General features: G+C 32.3%; 1 protein-coding gene across 2 annotated transcripts in view; it reads left to right on the top strand.

Moving 5' to 3' along the window:
• Positions 1-24,027, top strand: part of LOC115219703 (protein kinase C delta type) — a 161,656-nt gene that overhangs the window by 33,489 nt on the left and 104,140 nt on the right. The gene's annotated exons all lie outside the window — the stretch shown is intronic.

A 24,027-nucleotide genomic window follows, 5' to 3' on the forward strand; every position in this document is an offset into this window, starting at 1 on the left:
TCTTGAGATGTATAGCAAATTAATAGTTAAGGTATTAGATATATAATTTAATAACCAGTTTTAAACCCTGTACTGTACCCTTAAGCAAGGCACTATATTCTGTTTGCTTTAAACTTACCTAGCTGAAAATAGATACTATCAGTTAAAACTTACATGACTTGAATAATAGAAGATAGAGAGAGAAAATAAGATGAAAACTCTCAAGAGCATAAGTAATAGAAATGCAATGCATAAGAACTAAAATGGTTTTATAAGCCCAGTTCACCTGGAGTTTATTTCCACTCCAGGGTAGCCACCTCTGCTACCATCATCATAAATGTTCTCATCATCATCATTTAACATCCATTTTCCTTGCTGGCACAGCTTGGTTTGTTTGGCAAGATCTGATTAGTTGGAGGAGTTTGTCATGCTCCAATCTTTGCCTTTGCATGGTTTCTATGGTTGGATGCCCTTCCTAGCACCAATGAGTTTATTGAGATATACCAGATATGTTGAGCTTTATCGCGACTATCTCTAATGGACAAGCACTTTCTGTACCTTTATAGCTTTGATCACGTTAGCTAATGCACTGTTGTCAACTTGAATTGTCAGACTTTCTGTAGGTATGATGTAGCCCTTCTTTATCTCATGCACACACCACATTTCATAGCCTTCCACAATAGCACTTCCTTGTACTTTGTCTTCTACAGCAATGGTACACATGCTTTTATCATTGCAAATACACTTCTTTCCATAACATCTTGGTTCTCTCTATCACTGTCTTGAAATCCTGAACACTTCATGCCACTGACCTACATGTTGCAGAACATGTGCAAATCTCTTCCTTTCTGCCTTTTCCTTATCTAAATATACTTGTTGCCTAGCTGCTGTTCTAGCTACTTGATAATGCTTTCTAATATCCGCTTCCTTCCAGGTCTTTGAAGCCTGTTCTTGGCTTTTACAGCCCTATTCACCATATCATTTTGTCACAACATTGCCTTTGGTTTGATTGGGGCTTTGCGCATCTGATCAGTAACCCTAAGGAAATTATTTCTTTGGATTCCTAACTTTCAACTATGTTACGGATATCTAAATCCTTCTACAGTCATTCATGGCAATTAAAATTTCATTCAGCCTATAACCAACTGCAGGTTTTTTTAAGCTACCATTCCTTCCCTCTCCATATTAACTTGTTTTTTTTGTGACTACCTAACCCTAACTCTGAAGTATTACCTGTGTTAAGTAGTACATTCTCCACCAGGAAAAGTTTTGGTATTTACAAAGGTCTGTCTATCCTATTTCCTGGTGAGAATGAAATCTGTCTTGAGTACTTGCCAGATTGGTTGATGAGATGTTTGGTTGGTTTTTTGAAATGTATGTTGCAAATGTTTACATCAGTCGCATCTCAAAACTTCAGGTGCCTTAGATCCTCCTCAGTTCTCATATCATATTTCCTTGAATATCAAGAAAAACAATATAGTGTTGACCGAGATGCCTATTAAAATCATTAATGTTTTTAAGTAAGTATTAAGTATTATGATTTAATTCACACAGAGGATGCTTTATTGGAATTTTAATTGACCTGAGTACTTGACTAATATTTTAATTTATTAATCCTCAATGAAACACAATGCCTGTGAAGTTAAAAGCTAGATCTATTAACACACATGATCAGGATTTTATATGTTAATACTATGAGTTCATGTGAGTTACATAACTTCCTTGCTTCAGTTTTCTAAATGAGAAAGGTATTGGTTCTTTTACGGACAGTTGGTTAGCGATAAGAAAGATATCCAATTGTAAAACCAGTTGTTCAAACAAAATTTACCTTAGCTATTCTAGTATGTAAGATCTGTGTGTAATAAGACCCCAGCCTATAAATACCTAATATTGGTTTATGAATTTGTTGCTGAGTAATTGAGTTCCTCCAGATTCTGTGTTCAAATTTTGGTTTGTTGATTGAATAAATTTCTTATCACAATACTTCATTATAAATTTAGTTTCTACTTTATACTGAGGGCGTATTATAACACTCCCATACAGTGTTCAGTATTGTGAAGATGAGCTGTTCAACTTTTGTTTATATTTTATTTATTGTTATTATATCACTGTCTTTTGGATTGAACCTTGGTAAGTTGGTCTGACCAAACATATTGAGCACATGGAGAATGTTGTGATTTAGTTTTCCTCTTTTGCATATCACAAAGGTATATATATAAAATACATAGTGGGATCTGAACGCAAAGCATCCAGACAGTTAGTTGATACAAAAAAGGGACAGCAAAACATCCAGATAGACGATACAAAGAAAACAAGGACCAGTCATTTGAAGTTTTCTTTCCTCAGTTGAGTTCCAGATTATATTTGCAATTTTGGCTGGTTGTACTCAAGATTGCTCCAATCTGGCCAGCTCCAAGGAAAAACTAAGCTAAGAGCCTTAGATTCCTTGGAAGAAAGCAGCAAATATATACAAAAACAAGGACAGGAAAAAAACAGAGAATGTTACGCAAATACAAATAACAGGACATAACAGGTATCTTTCAAGTAAGGATGAAGTAAATTAAGCTGGCATGTGTGGAAATAAAGCCTTATCGCAGGGCTACAGGATTTCACAGGTACAGGTAGGAATATAGAAGTTGCACAGATGACGGCTAAACCAAGAAAGAAAGATCAGGCTTGGCTGAACACCGGTCACGTGGGGAGAGAAGAGAGAGAGGTAGAGGTGGAGGGACAGAAGAAATAAGGAGGGGCATATATAGATTTCCCTTGGCGGGCTGGCCATATCGGAGCAATCTCAAGATTAATCAGCCGAAATTGCTAAGATGATCTGGTTCTTGACTGATGACTGAGGGCTTCGAATGTCCCGTCCTGTGGTTCTTGTGTCGTCTCTGTGGTGTTTCATGTTCTTGTCCATGTCTGTAATTATTTTTACTGTTTACCTATATATATATATATATATATATATATATGTATGTATTTATATATATGTATGTATTTATATATATGTATGTATTTATATATATGTATGTATTTATATATATGTATGTATTTATATATATATGTATGTATTTATATATATATGTATGTATTTATATATATATGTATGTATTTATATATATGTATGTATTTATATATATGTATGTATTTATATATATGTATGTATTTATATATATGTATGTATTTATATATATGTATGTATTTATATATATGTATGTATTTATATATATGTATGTATTTATATATATGTATGTATTTATATGAATGTATGTATTATATGAATGTATGTATTATATGAATGTATGTATTATATGAATGTATGTATGTATATATATGTATATGTATGTATATATATGTATTTATATGAATGTATGTATATATATGTATTTATATATGAATGTATGTATTATATGTATTTATATGAATGTATGTATATATATGTATTATATGAATGTATGTATATATATGTATTTATATGAATGTATGTATATATATGTATATATATGTATGTATATATATATTATTTATATGAATGTATGTATATATATGATTTATATGAATGTATGTATATATATGTATTTATATGATGTATGTATATATATGTATTTATATGAATGTATGTATATATATGTATTTATATGAAGTATGTATATATATATGTATGTATTTATATGAAGTATGTATATATATGTATTTATATGAATGTATGTATGTATATATTGTATTTATATGAAGTATGTATATATATGTATTTATATATGAATGTATGTATATATATTATTTATATGAATGTATGTATATATATGTATTTATTGAATGTATGTATATATATGTATTTATTGAATGTATGTATATATATGTATTATATGAATGTATGTATGTATATATTGTATTTATATGAATGTATGTATGTATATATATGTATTTATATGAATGTATGTATATATATGTATTTATATGAATGTATGTATATATATGTATTTATATGAATGTATGTATATATATGTATTTATATGAATGTATGTATATATATGTATTTATATGAATGTATGTATATATATGTATTTATATGAATGTATGTATATATATGTATATATATGTATATATGTATTTATATATGTATGTATTATATGAATATAGGTATATATATGTATATATATGTATTATATGAATATAGGTATATATATGTATATATGAATGTATGTTATATATGTATTTATAGAATATATGTATATATATGTATTTATATGAATATATGTATATATATGTATTTATATGAATATATGTATATATATGTATATATATGTATATATGTATTATATATATGTATTTATATGAAGTATGTATATATATGATTTATATGAATATATGTATATATATGTATATATATGTATGTATATATATATTTATATGAATATAGGTATATATATGTATATATATGTATATATATGTATATATATGTATTTATATGAATATAGGTATATATATGTATTTATATGAATATAGGTATATATATGTATTTATATGAATATAGGTATATATATGTATTTATATGAATATAGGTATATATATGTATTTATATGAATGTATGTATATATATGATTTATATGAATATAGGTATACATATATATATGTATTTATATGAATATAGGTATACATATATATATGTATTTATATGAATATAGGTATACATATATATATTATTTATATGAATATAGGTATACATATATATATGTATTTATATGAATATAGGTATACATATATATGTATTTATATGAATATAGGTATACATATATATATGTATTTATATGAATATAGGTATACATATATATAATGTATTTATATGAATATAGGTATACATATATATATGTATTTATGAATATAGGTATACATATATATATGTATTTATATGAATATAGGTATACATATATATATGTATTTATATGAATATAGGTATACATATATATATGTATTTATATGAATATAGGTATACATATATATATGTATTTATATGAATATAGGTATACATATATATATGTATTTATATGAATATAGGTATACATATATATATGTATTTATATGAATATAGGTATACATATATATATGTATTTATATGAATATAGGTATACATGTCTATATATATATGTGTGTGTTTGTGTATATATATATGTATACTCAAGTTAGGGTTAACGTATCAGCAAAACAATGTAAGTTACAATTTATAAAAGGAAGCACTGTTTTGCTGTAATGCCTCTATATTTTGGCAGTATCCTAGAAGCTTTTATATATATTTTTTCTAGTTTTAAATAGTTCCCCTCAGTATTAGTATACAGCTATGTTCTACTTTGAGTCATTGCTTGGTTATTTTTGCTGGTTTATTTATGTTGAAAATGTATCTACATTTTATTTTTTTCATGTACATCTACCTTGGTAGAAGTGCTAGCTTTCTTAATTCATGCCAGACATCCTGCTCTTGCCAGTGTTGCAAATTTATGTGCTAAGGAAAATATTTGCAATTAACATCCCCCAGTATACCTGAACTTAGAAAATTTTCCTGACTCTTTCTACTTCTTATCCAGTATCATTTTACTTCTGTCCTGAGCCCATTTTATGCTTACTTAGAAAATCCATTTCAGTTGGATTTCTACTTTTGACTTTAGACTCTCCTTTTAGCACAACTTGCACGAGTAGTGTTTTGTTTCAGTCATTGAATATGTGTACATAACTTCCACACTTTAAATCTATAATTTAAAGCCTTTCATTTTTGCTTTATTTAATAATTCAAATTATATGTTTGTTTTATATCCCCCATTGTACCTGAACTTAGAAAATTTTCTCGACTCTTTCTACTTCTTATCCAATATATTATCATTTTACTTCATTATCATCATCATTATCATCATCTGCTTTCCATGCTGGTGTGGGTTGGACAGTTTGACTGAAAACTAGTGAGCTGGGAGGGGGGGTGCACCAGGTTCCAGTCTGATTTGGCTAGGTTTCTATGGCTGGATGCCCTTACTAACGCCAACCACTCTGAGAATGTAGTGGATATTTTTTACATGCTACTGGCACTGACCATGATTATGGTATCACTTGACTTGACAGGTCAACACAAGTGTGGTATATTGTCAAGGTTCTTGGTCACCTGTCACTGTCTCCATGAGGCTCAACGCTTAAATGGTGCTTTTTACATGCCAGTCAGACGGCACTGGCATTGGCCATGACTATGATCTCACTTGGTTCAACAGGTTTTCACAAGCACAGCATATCGCCCAATGATTGAAGGGTGTTTTTAAACCAGTTATGCAACACTGGCATCAGCCGTGACTACGATCTCACTTGGCTTGCCAGGTGTTTTCAAGCACAGCATATCACCAAAGGTCTTGGTTGCTTGCCATTGCCTCCACTGGGCCCAACATTCAAAGATTGTGCTTTACCACCTCATTCCATGTCTTTCTGGGTCTTCCTCTTCCACAAGTTTCCTCCACCGTTAGAATGCAACACTTCTTCACACAGCTGTCCTCATCCATATGTATTACATGATCATACAAGTGCAGTCATCCCTCTTGCACACTACATCTGATGCATCTTATGTCTAACTTTTCTCTCAGGATGTTTAGACTGTTGTGCATGCACACTGACATTACACATCCAGCGGAGCATACCAGCTTCATTTTTTACAAAACTATGTATGTCCTCAGCAGTCATGGCCCTTCTTTCACTGTCGTGTAGCATGGCCATTTGCACACAGGCATCATACAGTCTGCCTTTCACTCTGAGTGAGAGGCCCTTCATTATCAGCAGACGTAGGAGCTCTCTGAACTTTGCCTAGCTTATTCTTATTCTAGCAGCTATACTCTTAGAGCATCCACCCTTGCTACTGACTTGGTCACCTAGGTAATGGAAGCTATCAACTACTTCTAATTTTCCCTCCTGGCATGTGATGGAATCTGTTTCCTGTATATTTTTGGTGTTTATTGCACATGTGCACCTTCCACACATAAAAACTATCTTCCCTGTTACCTATCTTCGTCTGACATTGCTGCACCTCTTATGTGTCCATACCTTACACTGGGTACATCATATGGAGTTTCTACTTATGCCTTTTCTACAAATTGAGCAGGGCCATCTATCTGAAAGGATTTGTAATTTGTCTGCTTTTCTTTCCATGGATAAACCCAATCTTGCTTCTTAAATTTAAAAAATTTCTTCTGTGATACACGATCCCTTTTGATTGCCCCCCCCCCCAATCCCTTTTGATTAGAATTTTACTTTTTTTTCTCTTTCTTTTTCATTTTTATTTTTCATTTTCTAAAAGAAAAGCTCTACTTTTGTATTTGTCCTCTCTGTGTTCAGCCCTGTGTGGCCAATAAAGTTATCTGTATCTACATAGCTATTTATATATATCTATCTTTATCTATGTATCTATTTATATCTATCTATATTTATGTATCTATTTATATCTATCTATCCATATCTACGTATCTATTTATATCTATCTATCTATATCTACGTATCTATTTATATATATCTCTATATATAAAATCTATCTATATCTATGTATCTATTTATATCGATCTATCTATATCTATGTATATATTTATATCTATCTATCTATATCTCCGTATCTATTTATATCTATCTATCTATATCTACGTATCTATTTATATCTATCTATCCATATCTACATATTTATTTATATCTATCTATCCATATCTACATATTTATTTATATCTATCTATCTATATCTATGTATCTATTTATATCGATCTATCTATATCTATGTATCTATTTATATCTATCTATCTATATCTACATATCTATTTATATCTATCTATCTATATCTACGTATCTATTTATATCTATCTATCCATATCTACATATTTATTTATATCTATCTATCTATATCTATGTATCTATTTATATCTATCTATCTGTATCTACGTATATATTTATAACTGTCTCTCTGTCTGTTTCTGTCTATGTCTGTCTGTCTATGTCTGTCTAATGAATTGGCAGGTATGGAAAGATGAAGCTAAATAGCAATATTATATTTTTTTGTTTTGAGCAAAACTGCTTTTGAGATCAATTCTGTCTTTCTTGCCATATGAGGTAATTTTCCAACCTAGACACATGACCACAACTTTTGGAAGATAGTTGTTAATGAAATCACTCCCAGTGCTTTACTGTTACTGTAATATAATAATACAGTTTATAAAATAGCATTGATTCTCTTGACCTCACCTGCTTCTCTTCTTATCAAAATTAAGCTGTCTTATTGGAATATGGAAAATATATGTAATATATATATATATATATCTTTTAATATATATTTGTATTATAAAAAATATATGGGAAAAACATGCAGAGTTTCCATAAGTGTATAGTTGTACAGGTGTGACCTTTGGACCATTACATTTTACATTTGCCAGCCAAATTAATGCAAAATAATTTTTAATATTTGACCTTTGCTATATATTCTTCCCTGTTATATATTTCATTATATTTTGCGCTTCATTTTTCTTTTCATTTGCCGTGTAGCTGAAGATGTTATATAACTGTTGTTGCCTCACTGGCTAGTTAGGTAATTCCCAATTCCTACATGTACAAAGATGTAACTGGGGAAAAAAATATTAATGCAAAATAACATTTTGTATGAGTTTAAAACCCTACATTCCAAATTGGAGAATATTATAACTAATGTTTGATAACAACTAAAAATTCTAAAATAAATGAATTCTGTTTTTGTGTACATGTCAAAATGCAGATTTCATGTGTGTACATTTGTGTTTGCACAGGATTTTAAACTGTTTTCTCTTTTTGAATCTTCAGTAAAATTTTTTTTCAGGTTATATGTCTTTTTGTGTGTGTCACTGGAATGATTTCATGTCAGAGATACTAGGATGATACTGTAGTGCTCACTAAAATTTAGTGAATTTTTTTTACTCTTCCCCATCACATATATGTGGGCAGCATGCATGTGTAGAGATATGTATATGTGTATATCATTGTGTGTGTGTGTGTGTGTGTGTGTACATATAGATATATAAATACTGCTAGACATATAATTACAGATATCTAGAATATATATGTTTGTGTTTCTTCAACTGGGCTTGACTGCGCCAATCTCAAAGGATGATATCAGGTCTTGTGTATCACACAGTTGGTAAGTTGTAAGGACTAGATCAGCAGCATAATATGTTTTTCAATGCAGAGAATGACTACATGACCAATGAGGATGAAAGTCATCTGTCACCAATGATGGCAAACAACTCAAGTAGGTTAGTGACTTGAAGTACCTTGGGTTGTATGTTACTGACAATAAGAAAGACTTCCTGACAAATAAAGAATGAATCTGGAGTGTCTTGTAACAAGGTTCACAACCTTTGGCAATCAAGTATTTCTAAGTCAATAAAGATTGACTTCTTCAGGATGTGTGTAGATAGCATTCTCCTCTATGTAGCCAAAACCTGAACTTTGATGAAAATTGCATTGATGGTACATACACCAGGCTTCTCATGAGAGCTCAAAGCATTTCATAGTATGAGGATAGAGCTAAAAAGATTTATGGGCACATTTTGTCCATCTCTAATATTGTTGTTCAGCATAAAGTCAGCTTTGCTGGCAACTGCTATCAGGCCATATGAGATGTTATATTTAGAGACTTCTGCACTCTGATGTTATTGGTAGAGGCCCACATGAAATTAAGGACTCATCAAAGGCAAATGAAGACGGAAAGTTCTAGCATGACATGGTGAAATGTATCTTGGTAGTAGTCACCTGAAGAAGTTACCTGAAAGATTGCCTCTGGATAGCTATGAAGTGAATCACTAGCCTTGAACAAATACTCCACAACTTTTACTGAGTACTCTTTTATTTTTAAAATTAAAATTATGTGTGTGTATAGAATGGAAAGAGGTTGCTCTTTCACAGGGATGTATTTTATCCAAGCGTACACCGATTTAGCTCCACATTGATTAATATACTTGGAATTCATTAATTTGTATTAGTATTAATGTTAACACTCTTGAAGTTCCAGTAGTTGTTATAGAAGTTTTCATCTATTCGATATAGGAGAACAGAATTTTAATGATATAATATAAAGAAAATGGAGAGTTTAAACACAGAAAAAAAATTGATTTATTTATGTAATAGTCAATTTCATATCGCCTACGTACGTTTCAATTGCTTACCTTCATTCATATTTTGCAATTAAGATTGTATTATGCATTTAAAAGGTAAAAATCTCATCAGGGCAAAATTTGACAAAAATTCATCCCCATCCTAATGGATGGAGAGTTGCAACACTCTATCCATTATGATGGGGATGAAATTTTGTCAATTTTTGCCCTGATAAGATTTTTACCAACTCTCCAACTATTAGGATGGGGATGAGTTTTTGTCACTTTTTGCCCTGATGAGATTTTTACCTTTTAAATGCATAATGCAATCTTAATTGCAAAATATGAATGAAGGTAAGAAATTGAAGCATATGAAAGTAATATGAAATTGACTATTACACCGATAAATTGATTTTTTTTCCGTGTTCAAACTCTCCATTTTCCTTATATTATATTATATATATGTTAGTATTAAAAAGTGGTAGAAAAAAGTACTTGAAACCATTGTAGAGCATAATAATTTATTTTGGTTGATCCAATTTTCTCTTATTCTGAAGTTTACTTTATGTCTGACCAGTTCATTAGACAGAATAAACTTGATGAGAAAGAATGACTATTTCATATAACATTAAATGGCTGGGAGCATATGAATGGATGGCCAGTAGATAGGAACATATGATTAGTTGACAATTTTAAATTCAGTTACTTTTGTCAAATCTATTTTTTTTTTCATCAAATTCTTTTATTTCAAAATGAAATCATTTTCTGTTATAACATTTGCTGTCTATATCCATTTTTGTAATCAAATATATTAAAGCTTTTGTGTAACTGGTAATGACAACACAATCTTAGAAAAATGTTTTAAGTGATATTTTTCAACCTGTATAAGAGAATCCGTGAGGATGTAGGTAAACTAGTTATATTTTACACATCCTTCTATTAAAATCGTAGTCCATTCAAATACTGCCAAATTGGTTGGCAGTGTGTTTCAAAATATTCTGCTTGCTCTACCAATTTTCTGCTGCCAAAAAACCTCATTAATACAATTATTCTAACTGTGTTTATATTATTTGCATCTTGTTTCTTGTACTATCTTTCACTCAATGCTTCTCAACATTTTTCTACTAAGGATCCATATTCATCTTTTTTCTTTTTTTTAGAGAGAACTGTTTGTCCTATAACAATAGGTTATGGAAATCTATTTGTCTTATTAACCTAGGAATGTATGAATTCAAATTTCCTAAATATTTTGATCTATGTTACTACTTGCTTTTCAAATACACCATGTTTTATATCAAATTATTATTTATGCTAAAGTAAATAGATGAGCAGATGTTGTCATTTCCTGTTAATTAGTTCACAAGAGGATTATGGTAGTGAATTACTATTATTAGTATAATTAAGTTATCATTAACTTCAGTAAAATCTGCAAGGAATTTTATTAACCTTGCTTACAATATCTGCATGGTACATACGTCTGTTTTCCATTTTATTTGTTGTACATGGATTTCAGAAAAGCATGTTCCAGAGAAGGATAGAAGTCATCAGAAGTATTTCTCCTATACTTTTTATGGGTTGTGCTATTGAGGAAGTATAATTGTAGAATGTGTGGTTCTCATGTCAGATTTTATGGGTGAAAGAAATAGTAAAGTAGACTAGTAGAAGACTTGGATTTCAAGCAAATTGTCATGTAAATCGTCTAGTTGTCTATAGACTCTGAGCAAATCATTATGTTATCTATTGACATTAATAGAGTAAGTGTAAGAAACCTAGCTGAATATTAGTGAGAGTCTTCAGTATTATGCAGAAATACTGATATTTGCAAGACAAAAGTTTGGTCAAGTGTCAATAACTATAGTTCATTTCTGGAAAGTCTGGAATTGTTTTGATCTTTGCTGGTAATTATTACAATTTACTCTAAATATAAAATGTCTTGATTGCTGTTCACCTTTATACAGGTATGCTCAACAAAGGTAGGATACTTTAAGATAGTCAACAATAATTTTGCCTCTAATTATAGTAATGGATGAAACAAAACAATATTTTGGGATTACAGTATATTAGGGATGGATTGCTCTTGATTTGTGATTGTAATTTAGTTTTTTGCTCAACATACTTCCAACAGAATTGAAATGATGACTAAAAGAGTTCAGTGATACATTTTATATTTAGTTTTCTTATTACTTTAAATGGACTTAGTTGCTTCACTAATGCAGTGATGTAATAAACATGGTGAGATAAAGTTACTGGCACCAACACAGCAAGTAAGGAAGAAGAAATTAGAAAATAATTTTTTTGAAAAAACTGACTTAATCAATGGAAATATTTTATAAATGGACATTTAGCTAACTTTTGTTTTTTAAACTAGAAAATTGGGAAGCTTTATTTGTTTCTTAAGGTGGTGCATAAATATTTGTCACAGGAAACTGGTTTTCAGATTTTCAGATATTTTAAGAGAGCCCCAAAATATTAATTTTTGTGGGAATATATCAGCAGAATAATTAAGAAGTAAAATAAAGAAAGCTGCTTAAATTACAATAAATTATATTTTATAATTTATTTGATTGCAACTCAGAATAGGTGAGCTTCTTCTGTGCAGTTTCTGGATCTACTAGGAATAGCAGCTAAATTTCCTTCAGTGTAGTCATATATGTGTGTTTATCAAACTAGTTTACATACATACACACAAAGACAGGCTGGTCAATGCTTGAATGCCTTGATTGTGTGCTGCTCAATCAGTGTTAACCTGGGACTAAACAACAACAACCTGTTTCATCTTGGATAAGTGATGGGGGAATGAATGAAATTAGTGAAGTTAATATTGATCAATTGAAGTTAAATATGTACATCAAATGGTGTTGTCTCCTAGACAACTAAATTTCTTTTCTTTAGTATTTAAGGTCAGTATTGAAAATATCTCAAAGAAAAAAAAATTCTTTGTAGTTATAAGAAGTTGAATGTAAATAAATGGATTTTTAAAAAATTGTATTTACTTCTAGTTTAAGTAAATATTCTTTACAAATATTTAAATATATGCAATTAGATGTTTTCATTGAAGAAGAGGAACTAATTTTATTTGGAAGGATTATTTGTAAATGAGTCTATGTTCACATGATTTTGAAATAGAAACCATAATACTTTATTTATATTATTTGTAATGAATATGTGGAATGTTGTTTATTGATTTTGTGGCCAAGATTTTTGTTTATTTGTTCAGTGACAGCTTGTCAGATGAGGCTGGTGGAATGGTTGCCAAATCATTTCATCTAACCTAAGAGTAGAATAACTTACCTTGAGGAGTAAATCCATAATTAGAGATAAAAATACATACAAAGAAAAATTATTAAACAAATAAAATGGACAATAATCATCAAAGTATATCTTAATTAATTTGCCACATCAAGTCATGAAGGGGAATTAAGTCTATTTTTTCAGAAACACAGTTGGAAAACAAATCACTTCATTGTATATTATGGGTAACTTTCTGGGAAATTCTGGTACTTATTTACATATATCTTGGAGCTGAAGAAAATAGCATTATCTTGGTCATGAACTGATGAAATATTTGGTTTCCAATACCTTATCAACTGACTCATTCATATTTTTTTAATAATTCAGTTATACTTTGTGAAATAAGTGTAAAATTCAATAACATTTAAATGAAAAAAAGCAATTTTCCTTTCATAGCATTTAAGCATGATACTACTTGTGGTTCATCTGAAGCAGATGACAGTCTACAACAAGCTAATATGTTCAAATAAGGATTGATAAATTGATAAACACTTGAGTGACTTCAGTAGAGCTACAAAACGCAGTTACAGGACACTAAACTATATCTCAAGTTAAAGTCTGATATCATATCTGCTTGCTTATTTAGCGTTCACAATGATAAACTGCTACCTAATTACTTGAGTTGTGAGAAATAGCAGCCAAACCTCCCTCAAATCACATCCTGCCATCTTGAAAATGGAAGATTACATTGGATAGTATAGTTCTAGATGAACTCTTTCTTAAAAATGATGGGCTCAAAATTAGATACCTTTTATCATAGATCTGCTCAGTTATGATTGGCCTGGGGCTATAAACAACAATCTTTACAAAAATGTTGTGTACAAGAAATAAAGTAGAGATGTACATTAATCAGAGAAAGAAGATGAACAAAACTTCATTTAGGTCCACTAATTCTTAGTTTTGTAGGATTACTCTTGATCACCAATTTCTATAAATGATAGGCTGTTGATAGAAAATACAAAAGCCTCTCTAATTTCTAAATACATTCTATAAAACATTATTTACAAATAGCACCCTTTCTATGATGCACATAGGAAAACTATGCTAAGGCTGGATGATAAGGTAAGTTTATAGAATGTGAATAAATTTTTCATTCATACTCAATTAGGATCTTACATCTGCCCAGTTGGTTGGCTTTTTAAAATTTGTGTTTCTCTTTTACTGCTTAAAATATAGTACAGCTATGAATAAATTACAAATCCTAGTAAGAATTGTACCTTCAACAAAAATTAGTGGCTTTAGGCAGAAAATAATGAAGATATATATGGAGAACTACAGGTAGGGAAAACTGATGGAATTTGAAACGTTTAAATGCCAAAATTTTATACAGTAAGAAACTAAAATAGGACTACATATTTATTAGAAACCTTAAGGCAATGATGAAAACCTTTATATGCTTGCTCAACCTGCTCAAAATAATTGCACAACTCTCTCATAACATAATTTGTTGTCTTAAGAAAATAGAGAGAATATATTATTTGGAAATATTTTTACAAAATTATCAACAATAAGAAATAAATAAGAACGAAAACCTGTTTAAATTACAACAAACTGATTTTCAAGTTTTCCTTTATTTTAAGGTTGTTGTTGCATCTGTAATGAGTAAACCTCTAGATTGTAACTGGACCTGCAAGGAATAGCAACTATCCATTAAATGTAATTTTGAACATTTGATATCAAATTATTGTTTATCTCAAAGCAATCGGATGTAAGCAGATGGTGCCTTTCCTATTATTAGTCGACTAGTATACTACAGTAGTAAATTACTATTATTAGTGTTTTTAAGTTATCAGCTTTAGTATTAGCTACATTGGGTAATATAGTCCTTGATATACTATGTCTAAAAAGAAATAATTAGATGGTCTGTGAAATCAAGGTTGACTTGAGACTAAATAAACTATAAGAAACCATAACCCCAGTAATACAGCCTATAAATGTTAGTAGAATAGTGTGGTATAAACAATTAGAAAAGATAAGTGACAAGAACAGGAATATAAGAATGTGGCTGTAAGGAATTTTACCAAGAAGCTATGTTTTTATTTTATATCCATTAGTTTATATTGGTGCTTTGTTGTCCAAAGTGTAATGAGATTAGGCAGGTATCCAGTGATTGAAGTGGTGGGAGTTGTTCATGATATTACCTATATGTACCTAGAAGTTTCATTTGAGCTTATCCTTTGTTGTATTATTCTTGTTATATCAGTTCAATGTTATCTTGGCTTAATGTTGTATCTTGAACTCTTTAATTCTGAGCAACCAAAACATTGACTTTTCATGATTAAAGTTGTCTTTTAATGGGTGATTAGAACTAATAACTTTAACCAAGGCTAAGGAATAAGAATTGCACTGTATATGTTCCCCTCTAAGGAACATATATGGAAATGGATATAATGCTGCAAAAATATCTTTTGTTGGAGACTGATTTTGATCAAAGGAAAAAGTTCTATTATCTTTATCAGAAATTAAGACACTATGAGGATTTTTCTGAACACAATCTTCATAGAATCATTATTCCATAAGAATGAAATAATGAAGTGTGTTTTGGAAGTTGGCTTGTTTTCAGCACTGTAAAGAATATATCTTGTTGCTTGCTACACTCTTTGTTGGCTAATGTTTTGGGTGGTTGTCAATTTCAATATGATTTAAGAGTTGGATTGTACACTAAAGTGAAAATATCTTTTTGTTGATTCCTTACACAAATGACAAAGTATGGAACGTTTATGGTTAGTGTTCTTTATATAATATCAAAGGTTCTTTACTTTTGAATTGGAGTTGTTGTCATCATCATCATTTAATGTCTGTCATCCATGCTGGCATGGGTTGGAAGGTTTGACAGGGTCCAATGAGCCAGTAGTGAAATTGTGATGTTTTTCATATCTTTATTCGAAGTTTATTTTATATCAATTTTTACTGGTTTCAGTCATAAGACATGTACTGGCCATAGTACTTAGACAGCTAATCATTTTATCAAACTCATCAAAATGGCTGAGGTCAGCTATTGAATTACTTTCCTTGAATGAGTTACCTCCCTTTAGAGAGTTGAAAAGATTTACACTAGTTCACCATATATATATACATGCATAATCAAGAAGATTGATGATAAAAACCTTCAATATTTTTGTTTTCTTAGGAATAGTGTTCTTTAGTGTACATTATCCAATGTAATTTTTTTTTCAAGAAAGTAATATATGTTTTGAGGTAGATTTGGCTGTAATTTTTAGCAGTTTAAGTAACCACATAGAGGTGCCTTTGTTGGCTTGTGTGTTTGTGTGTTGTATAGTTTACTTTTGAGTACCTGGCAGCTCCTCGAAAACTTGGATCAATGCAGTTGATGTTAAGTTTGTAAGTTGAAGTGTGCAAGAAAACAAGGAGCAGAGGGAGTTTCCAGAGGGTTGATGTTCTGTGAAGTAAGGATTGAACATAGTAACTATTGCAGAGTGTGAGTGATGAGATACTGTTAAAGAAAAGAGGCAAAATAAATGTGTTGAGTTGGTCAAGTAGTTGAAAGTAGGAGAAACCGTTGTGGTAGTGATAGAATAGAGAGTGGAGAAAGCAAGTATTTGAGCCATGGATCTTAGTGTGTTGATTAGTGAATCTTTGCCAAGAAAAGGTTGGTGCTTTAAAATAACTATAGATGAAAACTTCAGATGCAGAAGCTCTCCTCAGTAAAGAGCAAAAGGTATGTTCAATCAACTGGTGGTGTTTGTTGAAGTTTAGAGATCAGGAAAGACAGCAGATGAATTTAGAGGAATGAGGAAGGGTGTTTATGAGACAATATATTTAGAAGTCTTTGTCATTGATATCCAGTTAAGAGAAGTGAATTGTTGAGCGAGTCAACAGTATATATGTGCAAACACCACTCGCTGAGCAAAGTTTTGAGTTGTCAAAAGTATCTGTATCTTGGTGAGAGAGCATGTGTCAGCTGCATGTTAATAGGTGATGAGTGAGGTCCAGGTTGAACTGAAACTATGGATGCTGATCATCGCTATCATCATCATTGTTGTTTGACATCTGCTTTCCATGCTGCCATGGATTGGACATTTTGACTGAGGACTGGCAAACCAGGAGGCTGCACCAGGTTCCAATCTGATTTGCCAAGATTTCTACTGCTGGATACCCTTCCTAATGTTAACCACTCTGAGAGTGTGGTGGGTGTTTTTGACGTGCCAATGGCATGAGAGCCAGTCAGGTGGCACTGGCATCGATCATGCTTGAATGGTGCTTTGTACATGCCACCGGCATGGTGCCACTGGCATGGTAGTAAGTTAGGTGACACTGGTATCAGCCACACTCGAATGGTGCTTTTTACATGCCACTGGCATGGGTACCAGTAAGGTGGCACTGGCATTGGCCACGACTATGATTTCACTTGGTTCAACATTGATATCTTGGCTCAACATTGATATCTAAGGAAAATAATTACCCAGTAGATTTATCGGTTATTTCTTTATTGTTTCATATTTCATAATAACCATGTAGCACATACATTGCTAGAAGGAAATGATTGGACATGACTCATGAGTCACTGCTAACTATTATTCCAATCTCTGTAAAAGTAGTTCATCTGGATGTCAGTGGTTGTAGGTGAGCCCCTTAAAATCCTGATGTACTAATCATAAGTGAAGAGAACAGGTAACAAGATTATATGCCAGCTGATATGTGCCACTTACCAAAGTGTTACTTGTAGGAGAGGCCTCTATCATATCTGGTACCTGTCTTCTACTAGGACACCTTTTTCTCATGTTCTCTCTAACAAACAACACTTCTGTGCAAGGGTAAGTGTATGAAGAAGTGTCTCGTTTGGATATCCTAGGAACTTGCTCTGAATGTTTGTAATAGAATGAATTCTGCTAAAGTCTCCTAAGAATCAGCTGGGACTGGGTGACATAATAGAATTAACTTATCATGCTAAAAGAGGGAGAAAAAATTCTGAGCCATAGGATTTTATTGTGGCATCAGCACTAGAATTGTTTTTTTTTTTTTAATTCTCTGCGCTGAACTGGTCTTCAACCTCCGTTGTGTTGCATTCACTGCATGTATGCAAGTCACATAACTCTTGAGGTACTCTACTTGTATTTTGAAAATAACTGAGAGGGAAAGAGAAAGAGAGAGAGAGAGCGGTGTGAAATTAAAAACTGGAGAAAAGAGGAATGAATGGATTGAGCAAGTGGAGCAATGATAAAAGTATAAAAATAAAATAAATGGTAAGTGGGATGAGAGTTGGACAGCTGTACTGATATCTTCTCTTACACCTAGAAGAGAGTGTAAAACAGTGGGAGATAGAAAACTCTAATATAGGCAGACTTAATTAGGGGTAGGGTGATACTTTGGGAATGTGGCTGAAGGCCAGTAAATGGGTGATAGGGGAATTAAGTGGGCCCTCAGCATGTGTAGTGAATTTGTAGGTAGGGGTGTATAGGATAGGAGAGGCTGAAATAGTTAATATAAACGAGAGAATTGAATGCTGCATATATTTTTGAGTAGTGTGTGTGTGTGTGTGTGTGTGTGTGTGTACACACATATGAAAGCGCATAGCCTTGTGGTTAGGATATTGTACTCATGATTGCAAGATTCTAGTTTCAATTCCTGGACTGGGTATTGCTTTGTATTCTTGAACAAAACACTTCATTTCATGTTGCTTTGCAATCACTTTAACATCTGATAAGTAGCACAAGCTGTATCTATTCAGGCAATGTTTATTTATGATGAAGGGAGTGGGCTAATGTAGAACTCAAACATTTGATCACTATGAAACAAATCATGTGTGCAGTTGTTCAGCAACAAATTGTGGAGCACCCATCTGTTATGTATGACTGGAGAATCCACTATATATCATCATCATTATCATCATTGTTTAACATCCATTTTCCATGCTGATATAGGTTTGACGGTTTGACAGGAACCTGACCAGCTGGAGGGGCTGTTCAGGCTCCATGTCTTTCTGAGTCTAATCACATGCAGAGAGTGAATGTGTGCTCTTCTTTGTTGTCGTCTCACAAATGAACCTTTTTTGGATCAAATAGTGACTGGTGATGAGAAATGGGTTCTCTATAAAAATGTCAAGTGCTGAAGACAGTGCATAGGGAAAGGAGAAATACTAGCTGTCCAGGTTAAAGGTCTTCACCTAAGTAGGGTGTTGTTATCTGTTTGGTGGGATATGAAAGGTTTAGTCCACTTTGAACTTTTCAACCCAAACCAAACAATAACAAAGGAGATTTACTGTGCATAACTTGGGCAGCTTAAGTCAGCGCTAGAAGGAAAACGACCATCTTTGGTTTCAAGACGAAAGGTGTTCTTCCATAAGGATAATGCTTGGCCACATACAGCAAGAATGACATTCCAATGGCTGGAGCAATTTGACTGGGAATGATGCTCCACCCCCATATTTGCTGGACATTGTCCCATCTGATTATCGTTTATTCCACAGTCTTCAAAATGATTTGGTTGAGAAAAATATAAATTCTGTAGACAAGGTTAGAACAGTACTGGAGGAGTATTTGCCACAACTGCGATTTTACTTGGCTTGATTGGTCTTCTTCTCAAGCACAACATAATGCCAAAGGTCTCGGTCATTACCTCTGTGAGGCCCAACATTTGAAAGGCGCTCAACCACTTTGCCTTCATGAGGCTCAATGTTCGAAAGGTGCTTTTTACATGCCACCAGCCTGGGTGTCAGTTATGTGACACCAGCATCAGCCACGACTGCAATTTCACTTGGCTTGATGGGTCTTCTCAAGCACAGCATATCGCCAAAGGTCTCAGTCACTAGTCATTGCCTCTGTAATATAATATTCACACACACACATACACATTTACACACCACATACATCAGATATACATCAAACAAGTTAATTAATAGCTGAGATTTTAACTTTAAATCTTTTAAAAACTAATTAATATTAATTAGTTTGTTTTAAATAATATACGAAGGTTTCACATGCATGCATTTTATGTGTGTGTGTGTGTGTGTGTGTGTGTGTGTGTGTGTGTGTGTGTGTACACACATATGAAAGCGCATAGCCTTGTGGTTAGGATATTGTACTCATGATTGCAAGATTCTAGTTTCAATTCCTGGACTGGGTATTGCTTTGTATTCTTGAACAAAACACTTCATTTCATGTTGCTTTGCAATCACTTTAACATCTGATAAGTAGCACAAGCTGTATCTATTCAGGCAATGTTTATTTATGATGAAGGGAGTGGGCTAATGTAGAACTCAAACATTTGATCACTATGAAACAAATCATGTGTGCAGTTGTTCAGCAACAAATTGTGGAGCACCCATCTGTTATGTATGACTGGAGAATCCACTATATATCATCATCATTATCATCATTGTTTAACATCCATTTTCCATGCTGATATAGGTTTGACGGTTTGACAGGAACCTGACCAGCTGGAGGGGCTGTTCAGGCTCCATGTCTTTCTGAGTCTAATCACATGCAGAGAGTGAATGTGTGCTCTTCTTTGTTGTCGTCTCACAAATGAACCTTTTTTGGATCAAATAGTGACTGGTGATGAGAAATGGGTTCTCTATAAAAATGTCAAGTGCTGAAGACAGTGCATAGGGAAAGGAGAAATACTAGCTGTCCAGGTTAAAGGTCTTCACCTAAGTAGGGTGTTGTTATCTGTTTGGTGGGATATGAAAGGTTTAGTCCACTTTGAACTTTTCAACCCAAACCAAACAATAACAAAGGAGATTTACTGTGCATAACTTGGGCAGCTTAAGTCAGCGCTAGAAGGAAAACGACCATCTTTGGTTTCAAGACGAAAGGTGTTCTTCCATAAGGATAATGCTTGGCCACATACAGCAAGAATGACATTCCAATGGCTGGAGCAATTTGACTGGGAAATGATGCTCCACCCCCATATTTGCTGGACATTGTCCCATCTGATTATCGTTTATTCCACAGTCTTCAAAATGATTTGGTTGAGAAAAATATAAATTCTGTAGACAAGGTTAGAACAGTACTGGAGGAGTATTTGCCACAACTGCGATTTTACTTGGCTTGATTGGTCTTCTTCTCAAGCACAACATAATGCCAAAGGTCTCGGTCATTACCTCTGTGAGGCCCAACATTTGAAAGGCGCTCAACCACTTTGCCTTCATGAGGCTCAATGTTCGAAAGGTGCTTTTTACATGCCACCAGCCTGGGTGTCAGTTATGTGACACCAGCATCAGCCACGACTGCAATTTCACTTGGCTTGATGGGTCTTCTCAAGCACAGCATATCGCCAAAGGTCTCAGTCACTAGTCATTGCCTCTGTAATATAATATTCACACACACACACATACACATTTACACACCACATACATCAGATATACATCAAACAAGTTAATTAATAGCTGAGATTTTAACTTTAAATCTTTTAAAAACTAATTAATATTAATTAGTTTGTTTTAAATAATATACGAAGGTTTCACATGCATGCATTTTATGTGTGTGTGTGTGTGTGTGTGTGTGTGTGTGTGTGTGTGTGTGTGTGTGTGTGTGTGTGTATATATATATATATGGGAATATTCTTTATGTTGCCTGTCTCGTTTCTGTTTGTTTTTTCGTTGTTCAAAAAAAAGTTCGTCTTCTATGTTTTTGTTTTTATGTTTTCATTTCTCATTGTGTCTGCATTTTTTTAATGTCCTGTACCCATATATGCATGTATATATATACATATATAAGAAGGTATGTACATATGTGTATGTATATTATACACACACACAAACACAAATAATTGTTTTGGAGACTCAAGTATCAATTCACCATAAATTCATTAAAGGTGTCATCATTAAGTGACTCTTCCTGAAGTTAAGAGCAGGAAGTGATTTTAAACAGTCATGTTTCTCAATACTTAAACATGAATTTTCAACTTAAACTTTATACATTTAAAATTCTGGTAATATTTATGTAGCATTAGTTCATATGATTTACTTTTAAGTATGTTGCTTAATTATTATTCAGTTCTTGATACATTTCTGAAATTTTACTGTAGCTTTTCTCACGTAGTTTAACAACTGAAATTTAATAACTATACTTTTTAATTTTAACTTTAGAAAAGCATTGGCTCAAAATTTCTTCCTTAATTGTAATGAAAAACCAATAACTGTAACAATGTTTGTTACTTTGTTGTCAATCAGCACTTTTGTGTGAAAGTTCATACATGTGGTAAGTTTAAATTGACTGGATTGACAAGTCTGGGTGCAGAAGGTCGTTCTTATTAGCTCATATATTTCAAGTTTAAATTGATCTACAATGACATGTAACAATGTTACAGTAACAACCACATAAACTATAATGACAATTTCATGTAATATGTATGTGAAGAAAGGGCAGTGTTTTGACATTTATATAATCAATTTCTAGAATTTTTTTTGGCAATATTTTGGGTGGGTTAAAAGAGCCTGCTTTGTTGTGATTTTGTTATTGACTTTGTTGTTACAGTTGTTTATTGTCCTGGAGCTAAACTGTAGAGTTTTTCAGTAAGAGTATTTTAATGTTTGCTCTCTTAACACAGCACTTACTACATTTATTGTCATTCTAGGGTGTGGCAGGCTTCACTATTGTGACTGTAGCCTCCATTATTCAGTAGTAGCAACTTTTGCAGGTTTTCTTGTTCCAGCACATCATTTCATTGTGTTCTTTTCTATCAGTAACAGACTGAACAAATCCCTAATTCAGCACAGCTGCCCACACTCCCTTACTATCTGCTTTCTATGAGTTTATATATTATGAATTTCTCAGACATATTCTAATTACTCTCCTATGTGGATTGGTTTGTCTGTGTGAGTGAGTCTATTAGGTCATTCATTCATTCTACTCATAGTCATCTGTTACAGTTTATTCCTCATATTGTTGCTATATGACAGCATATATACCTGCTGATGTTGGAAGAAGAGCTTACTGAAGGAAGGGAACATGGAGAAGTAATAGACAGGTGACATTCTCTATTTGAGTAAGTGAAATTCTAAAAAGACAAAATTTCTATATGGACTCTGAGAGAGTGGGTGGGGGGAGGGGGGAGCGAATGAGTCACTGGTGTTATTTATACATGCTCAACTAAAGGAAAAGATCAATATTAGTTTTCATTGGTGCAAGTGATCAGGATGTCAATGAGAAAACTTAACAGTTGTAACAAGTCGTGTTATGTTTGTCTGTGAAAAATTACGCAAATATCTGTTCATATTTGGCTCACATGTAAATTTTCTTCTAACCAAAGCTACAAGCTATGATGACATGACATGTCAAGAGTTGGGTGCTTCAGAAAACCCCATCTCTTTCCCTTACTTTGTTTCATGTATATAATTTTGATCTATTTCTCATTTAAAAAGTTGCTGAAAGTATCTATTTGTATCATCATCATCAAAATAATATTCAAACAGTGTTATATTATAAATTCTAGCTATATTTTAATTTATAAAAGTATGCAAATCGTGGAATTTAATTGAGAAATCTCTCTTCTTTATCTATTTTGTGTGTGTGTGTGTGCGCGCGCGTATGCATAATTGTATGCATAATTACATTGTGTTTGTTCATAGATGCATGTGTGTGTATGTGTGTCTGTGTATGTATGTGTCTGTGTGTCTTTGTGTGTGAAAGCACATGCTTTTGAATCTGTGTGTCTGTGTGCTTGTGTGCACATGTGT

Source organism: Octopus sinensis, linkage group LG1, assembly GCF_006345805.1.
Source record: "Octopus sinensis linkage group LG1, ASM634580v1, whole genome shotgun sequence".
NCBI lineage: Eukaryota > Metazoa > Mollusca > Cephalopoda > Octopoda > Octopodidae > Octopus > Octopus sinensis.